Raw genomic sequence first — 12889 nt, forward strand, 5'->3', positions numbered from 1 at the left:
AATGACAAAGTCCGTCCGAGTAATGTGCGCAGATTCCTTTCTTCATATTGTGTTGCAGTGAATCCAACAACTGTTAAGTTCAATAAGGAGATGATTTTGAAGGTAGACAAGATTACAGCAAGATTAGATGAAATTATCAAACAAAAAGATGTCCTGAATCTTCGGGATTCCAATAGGAGGAGGATCACCGAAGAGAGTGACAGACACCCTCAACCTCGTTGGTTAATGAAGCAAAGGTTTGTGGTCGAAATGAAGCAAAGGTTTGATGCTAATGTTGTTGTTGTTCCCATAATTGGCATGGGGGGTGTCGGCAAGACAACTTTAGCCCAGCTTATTTACAATGACACCTCATTTCAGTTTGATTTCAAAGCTTGGGTTTGTGTTGGTGAAGATTTTGATGTCTTCAGGATCACCAAAACAATCCTTCAAAGCAATGATGAGAAGGATCTAGATTCATTACAAGTGAAATTAAAGCAGAAGTTATCTGGAAAAAGGTTTCTAGTTGTACTGGATGATATCTGGTCTGAGAAGTATGAGGATTGGACTCTTTTATGTGGTCCCTTTGAAGCAGGAGCTCCAGGAAGCAGAATTATCATCACAACTCGCCTTCAAAATGTTGCAGATATGACAGCAGGTAATCAATTGATTAATTAATTTAACATCTCAAATAGCTTTCTTACAATGAACACTAAATTAAGTTTCATCGGTGACAGGTACTTTTACTACCGCTCATAAACTCAAAGAGTTGTCCTATGATGAATGCTTGTATGTGTGTTTGCCAACATGCTTTAGGAGCATCAAACTTTGATCATCACATGGATGTAGAAGCAATAGGCAAAGAGATTGTCAAAAGATGAAAGGGATTACCTTTGGCAGCTAAAGCACTCGAGAGGTCTTCTAAGAGGTAAATCCAACACTAATGCTTGGGAGGAAGTACTGAAGAGTGAGATATGGGATTTACCAGACAATAAAAGCAATATTCTTCCTGCCTTGAGGCTGAGCTATCTCCATCTCCCTCCTCCCTTGAAGCGATGTTTTGGGTATTGTTCAGTTTTTCCCAAGGATTATGAGTTTGATAGGAATGAATTGGTTTCATTATGGATGGCAGAGGGTTTTTTGTGTCAGCGGACTAATAACGTGAAGCAAAAGAATGATTTAGGTCATCAATATTTTGATGAATTATTGTCAAGATCATTTTTTCAACAATCTAATGATGACAAATCAAGATATGTGATGCATGATCTTATCCATGATCTTGCTCAATTTGTTAGTAGAGACACTTGTTTTCACTTGGTTGACAATGAGACGGGGGGTGTGGAGTCATATGCATACATTCGACATTCATCGTTCATTCCTCGAGACTACAACGTTTCTCGAAAATTTGAATGTTTTTACAAGATGAAGAAGTTGAGGACATTTTTGTCTCTAAAACAGTCTAATTATTATAGTACAAGCTATATAAGTAGAAAGGTGTTGTACGATCTTCTGCCAAAGTTGAAATGCTTAAGGGTACTGTCTCTAACACATTATGAAATTGAGGAGTTGCCTAGTTATATTGGTGAATTGAAGCAATTAAGGTACCTTGACTTGTCTTACACTAATATTAGAAAGTTGCCAGAATCAATTGGTGAACTCTTTCACTTGGAAACATTGAAGCTGCACAATTGTCGTGAGCTTATTGAGTTACCCAATAGCATCTGTAATTTAACCAACTTGTTGTATCTTGTTATTAGTGATACATGGCGGTTGAAAAGGATGCCATTGCAAATTTGTAATCTGACAAGTTTGTGCACATTGAGCAAGTTCATAGTGGGAGAAGGGAATGATGGGCTGAAGATATCGGAGTTGAAGAAACTTTCTCAATTAGCAGGGAAGCTTGAGATTAAAGAGCTAAAGAATGTGGATGATATTAAGGATGGGAATCTTATTAAGGAGACGCCCGGACTCCTCCAATTATACTTGGAATGGAATTATCATCATCCACTTGTAATATCAAATATTCAGGATGAGCAGACTCTGAAATCACTAGAGCGACATCAAAATGCATCAAGCATTTCAATTTCAGGTTTTGGCGGAAAGCATTTCCCATCATGGGTAGGAGATCCCATATTCACTAAGATTGTAAAGCTGCAGTTGTTGTCTTGTAAGCATATCAAATTTTTGCCGCTGCTTGGACGTCTACCATCACTGAAAGATTTGAGAATACAAGAATTGAGTGCGGTGGAAGAAGTGGGAAGCGAGTTTTGTGGCGATGATTCTTCATTTCTTTGTTTGGAGTCTCTAGAGATAGAAAATATGTCAGAGTGGAAGCACTGGCCTACTTGTCTAAATGAAGATTCTGTGGGAAGATTCCATAAGCTTCGTAAGCTTATAATTAAATACTGTCCTAAATTTGTAGGGAAGTTGCCAAACTTCCTTCCTTCCCTCGAAGAACTTGAAATTTCAGGTTGTCAACAGTTAACTGATTTACCTAGAGTGCTTCCATCTCTTAAAAAGCTCTATATTGTTGGATGTCGAGAAGCAGTTTTGAGAAACCTGACTAATGTCCCATGTCTCACTGAGTTGAAAATTGTAAGAATGGAAGGTCTTTGCTTGTTAGCTGAAAGTTGCCTACAAGCTATGACCGCTCTAGAAAGGTTAGAGATTAGCGAATGTCATGAACTGAAATGCCTATGGGCTGATGGAACTGATTTTGACTATCTCACCAGTCTAAAGCATTTGAAAATTTCAATGTGCGATGAGCTTGTGTCATTGGTGAATGTAGAGGGAGCGTTTTTTCCTCTCAAGAACCTAGAAGATTTGAACCTATCAGATTGCAAGGGATTGAAGGAGCTCCCGAATGGCCTCAACAGTCTCCAAAATCTTTCCATTGGTCGCTGCCCTTTATTAGAGGTCCTTAAGTTGACAAATGGTGGCTTGTACATTCTCAAAAGCCTTGTCATTGGTAAGTGCCCTTTATTGGAGGTCCTTTGCGATAGCGAGATGCCCAGTCTTGAGACAATGAAAGTTCACGGATGTAAATCTGTGAGCTGCTCTCCAAACGGCAACTTTACCAATTCCCTCAAGTTTTTTGAAATTGTGAAGGGGGGAAAACAATTACTAGAGTCCATTATGGGTTTTCTCATCTCACAAAATTGACTATTAGTGAGTGTGCTGAATTAGAATCGTTCCCTGAGAGGGAATTTCCCAACATCGCTACTCTTATCTCTTTAGAACTTTCCTACTATAAAAGACTCAACTCTTTAACCAATCATATGCAAAGCTTCGACCATCTTCAACATTTATCAATAGTGGGTTGTGATGAATTAGAATCATTTCCAGAAAGAGGATTGCCTAACTCCTCTATTGTCTCTTTGAAAATTTACGGCTGCTACAAATTGAGGTCTTTACCCAATCGGATGGAAAATCTCACTTCTCTTCAAAGTCTGAGAATAGCACATGCAGAAATATCGTCTCTAGAAGGGTGCTTACCTCCAAAGCTAACTAAATTTTTTATTTATGATTGTGAAAGGCTGAGTCAGTCAATGGTAGAGTGGGGACTCAACACACTCACTTTTCTTACAAAACTCACGATAAGATCAAATGCAGACATGGTTTCCTTTCCAGATAATGACGGATTACTGCTTCCGACTTGTTTAATTCATCTTTGTATCTCTGATTTCGAGAATATGAAATCCATATCCAGCGGTATCCAAAGCCTCACCTCTCTTCAACAATTATACATCCGAAAATGCCCTCAACTGAAATCCTTTCCTGTTGAGAGCCTCCCTCCCGCACTTGAATATTTAGAAATTAGTGATTGTCCTCATCTACAAGATTGGTGCTCAAAAGACAAAGGAGAATATGGACCCATCATTTCCTATAAGATTTTGGTAAGTAATTGAAAGCTCTAGTTCATATCTGTTTCTATTCAAGATCCTTAATTAGATGAAAACTGTTGCAATAATATTTTAGATATCTAATGTAAAACATACAATTCCACAGGTCCCTTGAGAGAGCTACTATGTAATCACTTCAGTAAGGTGAGAAATGGAGGTTGCACTTAGGGCTGGGCACAGTTCGGTCCAAGTCGGGGATTCATGAATCTCCAGTATTGGATTGAAATTCGGAGGTTAATAAAAGGAAATCTCCAGGATTGGATTGAAAGAATAAATCTCCAGAATTGAATTGCCCCAAAATTTCAGTCCAGTCCAGTTCGGGGATTCGGAGATTCGGTTCCGGTCCAATCCAATATAATTTTTCGGTGATTCAGATAAATATCTAATAGTTTAAGTCCTAAAAAATAAATTAAAAGTTTAATTTACAAGATAATAAAATATAAAATTTTATTATCTTACATAACTTGAAATAAATGATATTTTTTTAGGAACAACATTTATTAAAAGTTACAGTAGATAATAAGGCTAAAAAAACCTCACAAAATCAAAGTATTAAAGTTATGGTAGACAATTAGGCTAAAAAACCCCACAAAAACAAAGTTACAAAATAACAAATCCATAAAAACAAACAACCTTTAATTCAAAAAAGACAACACTTCATTAGCAAGATCTCTCTAATCATCATCTCAATTTGTAATTGAATCTTCTTAACACAACAAATTCCTTGTTTTCCAAAGCAAAGGTAGTAAAAGCCAAACATCAACCTAAACATATAAAATTTACTATATTAGTGAATCAACAAATGTTAAATTAATTAGCTTTCACTTCAATAAAATTAATCAACACACTAGCAAAAAGTAAAAGGAAAAAAATATGCTTACCAAAGTGCATTTGATTCGGTTAAAAAAACCTTAGATATCCAATTGAGGATTTTCATGATATTTATTGTAATCTCTATTCTCTTCTTCAGTGATATTTCACAATCACTTGAAGAATAAGATGTCATTGATAATTATGAATTCTTAACAAGTGATCAACAATCTGCTTTTAATAGAGAAGTTGTCCACTTTCTAATTATTCATAGAAGATTTGGATGATCAAATTTCTTTGATTCTTGGTTATTTGACTAAGGGCGGATGGGGTAGGCAATGATAGCTGCATTTCTATAGGTTCAATTCATCAATATCGGTATCTCAGTCACAGATTGATGTTGTGCTTCCTTGGTAGATTAAGCAAAGCTTTTTCAGCTATAAGACCCTATAATACCCGATTGAACAAGAGGTGATGAGATGGGAAAGGTGGGAGTGGCTGTCTAGAAAATTTTCCATGGCTGAAAATTTTCCTAATTGATTTTCCATGAGAGGAAGCTTCTGTGAATTAATTAAGAACTATATCTAATACCCTAACATATAAAACTTCAAATATAACACAAAACATATAAAACTTCAAATCTACACAATGTACACAACACAAAGTTTAGAAATTGAAATATAAAAGTTCAGAGTTTAGAAAACTTACCAGAGTTTAGATCGGTAAAAGGTGGAGGTGGCGCTGTGCAAGGTGGAGGTGGCGGCGTGCGAGGTGGTAGCAGCGGTGTGCGAGGTGGTAGCGGCGATGGAGTGCAGTGGAGGAGATAGAACCCTAGAAAAAAAATCGAAGCAGAGAGAATGGGTAAAAGAAGCATGTGATTCTATTTTATAAAATGTTTAAAAATTTTAATATTTAAAACTTCTAATATTTGTTACTTAATTAAATTAAATGGTTAACAAGAAGTAGAATTGGTTCACATGGTTAAGGCGATTAACAATGTTCCATTTGGTTAGGTGTTCGATTCTCTATGTCTATATTTTTAGGTAAATATTTTTTATTTCATTTTATAAACGGGAATTAATCGGGATAATTTATATGACTATATAATAATGTTATACTTTATTAATAAATTATAAATTTATATTATTGTAATTAGTTTACAAAACCTTACAAAATATATAACTATATATTATATAATATTTCTCTTTATATAAAGTTAATGTATGAAATATAAATTTATTATTGCTAAACTTTCGGTTATTTCAGTTCGGTCCAATCCAATCCAATCCAATCCGGTTATCGGTCCGGTCCTGGATAAATTTTGGTCCAGTTCGCTCCAGTTCTTTGACGAAAAGTCAACAGTCCAATCCAGTTCGGTTCTCCAAAAAAAGTCAACGATCCGGTCCAATTCCAGAGTTTTTTTTCGGATATTCGGTCCGGTCCAGTATCTCCAGGATCCGTGCCCAGCCCTAGTTTCACTGCTTACACTTGTGTTGTGAATATGAATGATCAAGTTGCTATTAATGAAATGGAAGTATGGTGTTGAGCTTCAATGGTTGCCTCCTAATTAAGTAAGGATTTTTGTTTTCGTAATTAGTAGAAAATATGTGGGGATTTATTATTATTATTATTATCTTCTAATTGCTATGAAGAAAAGTTGGGTTTCATTATGTGTTGTTTAAGGGGTAAATTACACCTATAGTTTCTGAACTTTGGTCTTATTTTCTTTGACTCTGAACTTCCAAACGGAATGTAGAAGTGTCTGAAATTTGTTTTTTACTACCATAAAAGCCTCTTAACCTTTTGACCGTTGCATTAGCACTAATCCTTCATTATAGAGCTTACAGAAATGATACTATAAGCAACTTTCATTCTTGTTGGGTTTTGAGGTTATTTAGGTGTTGTTTTGGTTAACAGATAGAAAAGTGATTGTTTAGAGGGGCAAAACTCCAAAAATGGTGATTTGAACAAGCGAAAACGTGATTCTATGAGAAATCTGATTCTAAACAACTTTATTTCTTGGATTTTTTTTTCCATTTTGAGTTCACCATTGACCATTTTTTATTTGGTCAATGGTAAAAGATGTCGTTATGTTAGTAAAGTGTAAAATTTAGGGGTTGTAATGTTTGATTTTGAAATCCCATCAAAATACGTCAATCATTTCAATTTCAGGTTTTGGCGGAAAGCATTTCCCATCATGGGTAGCAGATCCCATATTCACTAAGATTGTAAAGCTGCAGTTGTTGTCTTGTAAGCATATCAAATTTTTCCGCTGCTTGGATGTCTCCCATCACTGAAAGAGCTGAGAATACAAGAATTGAGTATAGTAGAAGAAGTGGGGAATGAGTTTTATGGCGATGATTTTGTTGGGAATAAACGCGAAAAATTTATTCCGTAAAAATATTGACGAGCAAAATAATCAATAAAAATGATACCGGTAATTTAACGGACTACGTTCACTAACAAGTTTGAGAGTAAATTCTTCCACTCTAAAATAGTAGGCGTACAAAGAGGGCGTTCTCTAGAAACTTTCTAGAGTTACAATGAGATAAGACTAAAATAGTAGCACTCAGGTGTTTCCCAAAAATACCCCAAAATAATTATCTTACTATTTTATCTCTCCCCGAAAATAATTAGACTACCCTCAAATTACTAACTCTCAAATAAAGCTCTCTTCGGCAAACTCTCAATTGCCTCACCTCTTTTCTTCACTCTTGCTCACCCTCAATATATTTAATATTGAGCATCTCCTTGGCTTTTATAAGCCAATGAGAAAGAAAGAGTGGCCAGCAATTGTTGCTGGCATTAATTAATGCCAGCAGCAATTGCTGCTTGCCCATTCCTTGACCACCGAAATTTCGGTGGTCAAATTCACCTATTTGGACCGCCAATTTTGGTGGTCCAATTTTCATTTTTTTTTAATTATTATTTACAAATTACATAAAAGACTCTCTAATTAATATAAATTACGCAAATGATCCCTTATTTAATTGGGACTTCAAACTAACAATTCTCCCCCTCCCGATTACATGAGGGTATCATAATTCCTGCAGCCATTCGACAGTATTCGAACTTCTCCCTTGGTAAGACTTTCGTTAACATGTCTGATCCATTTTCATCGGTATGGATTTTTTCAAGCTGTAATAACTTCATCTCTAGCACATCCCTGATCCAATGATCACTACAAGAATTCAAGCTTGTTGTGACAATTTAATTTGTCAAAATAAGTTATATTTTTGTCATAAGAAACTTCTTGTTACAAAGTGTTTTGTCACCATCCTAGTCACAATAAGCCCGTCTTAATAAGTTTTTAGTGACAAAATTGTATTACCTCATAATTAGTTTTTAATTATTGTTACAACTATAATTTGTCATTAATCTAGCTATTATGACAAAATTTAAATAACCGTGAAATATGATTTATTGTGACTACATAATATAGTAAGAAAAATTTTACATACACACCCCCATACGCAAATGTCCATTGGGCTTGCAGCGTATACAACACAGGCCCAACCCGCTCAATTGCCTCACCTCTTTTCTTCACTCTTGCTCACCCTCAATATATTTAATATTGAGCATCTCCTTGGCTTTTATAAGCCAAGGAGAAAGAAAGAGTGGCCAGCAATTGTTGCTGGCATTAATTAATGCCAGCAGCAATTGCTGCTTGCCCATTCCTTGACCACCGAAATTTCGGTGGTCAAATTCACCTATTTGGACCGCCAATTTTGGTGGTCCAATTTTCATTTTTTTTTAATTATTATTTACAAATTACATAAAAGACTCTCTAATTAATATAAATTACGCAAATGATCCCTTATTTAATTGGGACTTCAAACTAACAATTCTCCCCCTCCCGATTACATGAGGGTATCATAATTCCTGCAGCCATTCGACAGTATTCGAACTTCTCCCTTGGTAAGACTTTCGTTAACATGTCTGATCCATTTTCATCGGTATGGATTTTTTCAAGCTGTAATAACTTCATCTCTAGCACATCCCTGATCCAATGATCACTACAAGAATTCAAGCTTGTTGTGACAATTTAATTTGTCAAAATAAGTTATATTTTTGTCATAAGAAACTTCTTGTTACAAAGTGTTTTGTCACCATCCTAGTCACAATAAGTCCGTCTTAATAAGTTTTTAGTGACAAAATTGTATTACCTCATAATTAGTTTTTAATTATTGTTACAACTATAATTTGTCATTAATCTAGCTATTATGACAAAATTTAAATAACCGTGAAATATGATTTATTGTGACTACATAATATAGTAAGAAAAATTTTACATACACACCCCCATGCGCAAATGCCCATTGGGCTTGCAGCGTATACAACACAGGCCCAACCCGCTAAATCGTATATCTTATATTAATCTCTGACACACCCCCACATGCAAATGCCCATTGGGCTTGCAGCGTGTACAACACAGGCCCAACCCGCCATGTGTTTTTAATTCTACAAATTTATGAGGTTGCCAGGACTCGAACCCTCGACCGTTTGGTCCAAGCAACTCTAATATCATGTCATGGAACCGTTTGAACTAAAAGCTCAAGATGATTAAGGCTTAATCGTATATCTTATATTAATCTCTGACACATTCTAATTCCCAAATAAATATGAAAATTTGCAAATTGATTTCCGAAACAAAATTTAATAAAAATTACTGTCATAAGTTGGTTTTGTTTTTTCATTTTTTTTACTAATTGTAATTTTTGTCATAATAAGTACATTAATTGCGAAAACAATTATTTTATCGTATGAATGTTTCGTTACATCTTTATATATTTATGACAAAAATGACGTGGCAATTTGTTTTTATCATAATACGTATTAAGTTCTACTTTCTTGTGATAAATATTTCGACAAAATATTTTTTTCTCACGATTTCTTTTGGTTTTTTTTACCTTTTCTTACTAATTATTATTTGATCACAATAAATACATTAGTTGTGATAAAAAAATTATTTTTACGTATGAATTTTTGTCACAACCTTATGTATTTATGACAAAAATGTGTGACAATTTTTTTTTGTCATAATATTGATTGACTGACGCTTTATTTTGATAAATATTTGGACGAAACATTATTGTCATAATTTTGTTTGAAATTTTCACATTTTTTTACTAATTATTTTTTTGCCACAATAAGTACATTAATTGTGACAAAAATTATTTTGTCAGACGAATTTTCGTCACAATATTAGATATTTGTTGTAGTGGATATCTCACATCAATATGCTTTGATCTGGAATGGAAAGAGGAATTCTTTCCAAGGTGAATAGCACTCTGACTGTCACAAAATAACTGATATTTTTCTTGACGGAAGCCAAGTTCGTTAAAGAACTTCTTCATCCATAATAGCTCTTTACACGCTTCCGTTGCTGCAATGAATTCTGCTTCAGTCGTGGAAAGTGCGACACACTTTTGTAATCTTGACTGCCATGACACAGCTCCCCCTGCGAATGTAATCAGGTACCCTGATATAGACTTCCTTGTGTCAGTATCACCAGCCATATCTGCATCTGTGTATCCAACTAGCACTGGTTCGGTATCTCCAAAACATAAACACATTTTTGAAGTACCGCGAAGATACCTGAATATCCATTTAACAGCTTCCCAATGTTCCTTTCCTGGATTTGAAAGGAATCTACTCACGACACCAACTGCATGTGCAATATCCGGTCGTGTGCATACCATGGCGTACATTAGACTTCCGACTGCTGAAGCATATGGAACTCTGCTCATTTCTTCCTTCTCTTTCTCAGTAGAAGGGCTCTGTTTGGAACTGAGTTTAAAATGATTAGCAAGAGGACAACTAACCATTTTAGATTTATCCATATTAAACCTTTGAAGTACTTTCTCAATGTACTTCTCCTACGACAACCATATCTTCTTGGCGCTTCTGTCTCGAATAATTCTCATGCCAAGAATTTGTTTTGCTGGCCCCAAGTCTTTCATGGCAAAAGACTTGCTCAACTGTTTCTTCAGATTGTTAATTCTAGAGATGTTCCTGCCAACAATCAACATATCATCCACATAGAGCAATAAAATAATGAAATCATCATCAGAGAATTTTTGAACGAAGACGCAGTGATCTGAAGTAGTCTTCTTGTAGCCTTGCTCCCCCATAACTGACTCAAACTTCTTGTACCACTGCCTTGGTGCCTGCTTTAAGCCGTAGAGACTCTTCTTTAGCTTGCAAACATAATCCTCTTTTCCTTTCTTCTTGAAACCCTCTGGCTGCTCCATGTATATTTCTTCTTCCAAATCGCCATGTAGGAAGGCAGTCTTCACATCCATTTGCTCAACCTCCAGGTTTTGACTTGCTGCTAACCCCAGCACAGTACGAATGGATGTCATCTTCACCACCGGTGAGAAAATCTCATCAAAGTCGATGCCTTTTCTTTGACTATATCCCTTCACAACCAATCTGGCTTTGAATCTTGGTTGTGAGTTAGCTTCTTCATTCTTGATTCTAAACACCCATCTGTTCTTCAAAGCCTTCTTGCCTTCAGGCAACTTCACCAGCTCAAAAGTTTTATTCTCATGCAAGGATTTCATCTCATCTTGCATGGCCTCGAACCATTTTTGCTTGTGTTCATCATCCATGGCTTCTTCAAAGCTTTCTGGTTCTCCCCCGTCAGTCACTAGGATATAATCATTCGGAGAATATCTGGTAGAACGTTGAATGGCTCTACCGGATCTTGTTCGAACTGGAGAACGTTCTGCAACTGGTGGTTGATGGTGAACTTCTTCATCAGCATCAACTGGTTCATTCTGAATGGGAACGTCTTGAGCAACTATCTCTGGTTGATCAATTTGAATTTCTTCTCCAACCTATCTTGGCACCGTAGTTGGAGGCACTAACTGAAGGCTTGGTGAGCTGGTTTCGGGTCCAGAAGCATCTTTTCCAAACTTCTCAATGTCTTCAATTGTCTGGTCTTCCATAAAGACTGCATCACGGCTTCTGATTAACTTCTTGTGGACTGGATCAAAGAACTTATAGCCAAATTCATCTTGGCCATAACCAATAAATACACACTCTTTGGTTTTGACATCAAGCTTGGATCTTTCATCCCTGGGAATGTGGACAAAAGCTTTACAACCAAACACTCGCAGATGTTTGTAGGAACAGTCTTTTCCAGACCACACCTTTTCTGGAACATCGTAATCCAGCGGGACACATGGTGAAAGATTCAGAATATAAGCTGCTGTGACTAGAGCTTCACCCCAGAACTCCTTTGGCAACTTTGAATGTGAAAGCAAGCATCTGACTCTTTCCATTAAAGTTCTGTTCATTCTTTCAGCCAACCCGTTCAACTGCGGTGTTTTTGGAGGAGTTTGTTGATGTCGAATACCATGCTCCTTGCAGTACACATTAAATGGACCAGTGTACTCTCCACCATTGTCTGTCCGAATGCACTTCAGCTTCTTGCCAGTTTGTCTCTCAACCTGGGCTACAAAGTGATTGAAAACCTGTAAGACTTGATCTTTTGATTTTAGAGTGTATACCCATGTTTTTCTAGAGTGGTCATCTATGAAAGTCACAAAATAATGAGCACCGCCAAGTGACTTTGGAAATGGCCCGCATAGATCTGAGTGTACCAGATCTAATATATTTTCCACTCTAGAAGGAGAGGAACTCTTGAAAGCAACTCTGTTTTGTTTTCCGGCCAGACAGTTAGCACATTTATTTAAATTAACATGATCCAATCCAGTCAGAATATTTTTCTTGGCCAATTTTGTCATGCTTTTCTCAGGCATGTGTGCGAGGCGTCTATGCCACAATTCAATTACGTTTTCATTCTCCACTACGTTGATCGCTTCTTGGGAGAGCTTTGTCTGTATAAGATACAGCCTTGAATATTTTCTGCCTCTTGCAACCACCATCGAACCTTTGGTGAGCTTCCATTGGCCATTGCGGAAGGTATTACAGAAGTCTTCTTCATCAAGCTTGTCTACGGAGATCAGATTCAGGCGCATATCTGGAACATGCCTGACATCTTTCAATACTAACTTCATGCCATTCTCAGCTTCTAGGTGAACGTCACCTTTTCCCACAACTTTAGAGAAGTTGTCATTTCCCATCCTTACAACACCGAAATCTCCTGGTGTGTAAGATGAGAAAAATTCCCTTCGAGGCGTGGCATGAATCGTAGCACCACTATCAATCACCCAACTAGTCTCCTAGGTTAC

At 36.4% G+C, this 12889-nt stretch overlaps 1 pseudogene; it reads left to right on the forward strand.

Annotated features, from left to right (window-relative positions):
• Nucleotides 1-297: 297 nt before the first annotated feature.
• On the forward strand, nucleotides 298-908 carry LOC136222551 (disease resistance protein RGA2-like; annotated as a pseudogene).
• The last annotated feature ends 11981 nt before the right edge of the window (nucleotides 909-12889 follow it).

The sequence above is a fragment of the Euphorbia lathyris genome, chromosome 3 (assembly GCF_963576675.1).
Source record: "Euphorbia lathyris chromosome 3, ddEupLath1.1, whole genome shotgun sequence".
Lineage (NCBI taxonomy): Eukaryota > Viridiplantae > Streptophyta > Magnoliopsida > Malpighiales > Euphorbiaceae > Euphorbia > Euphorbia lathyris.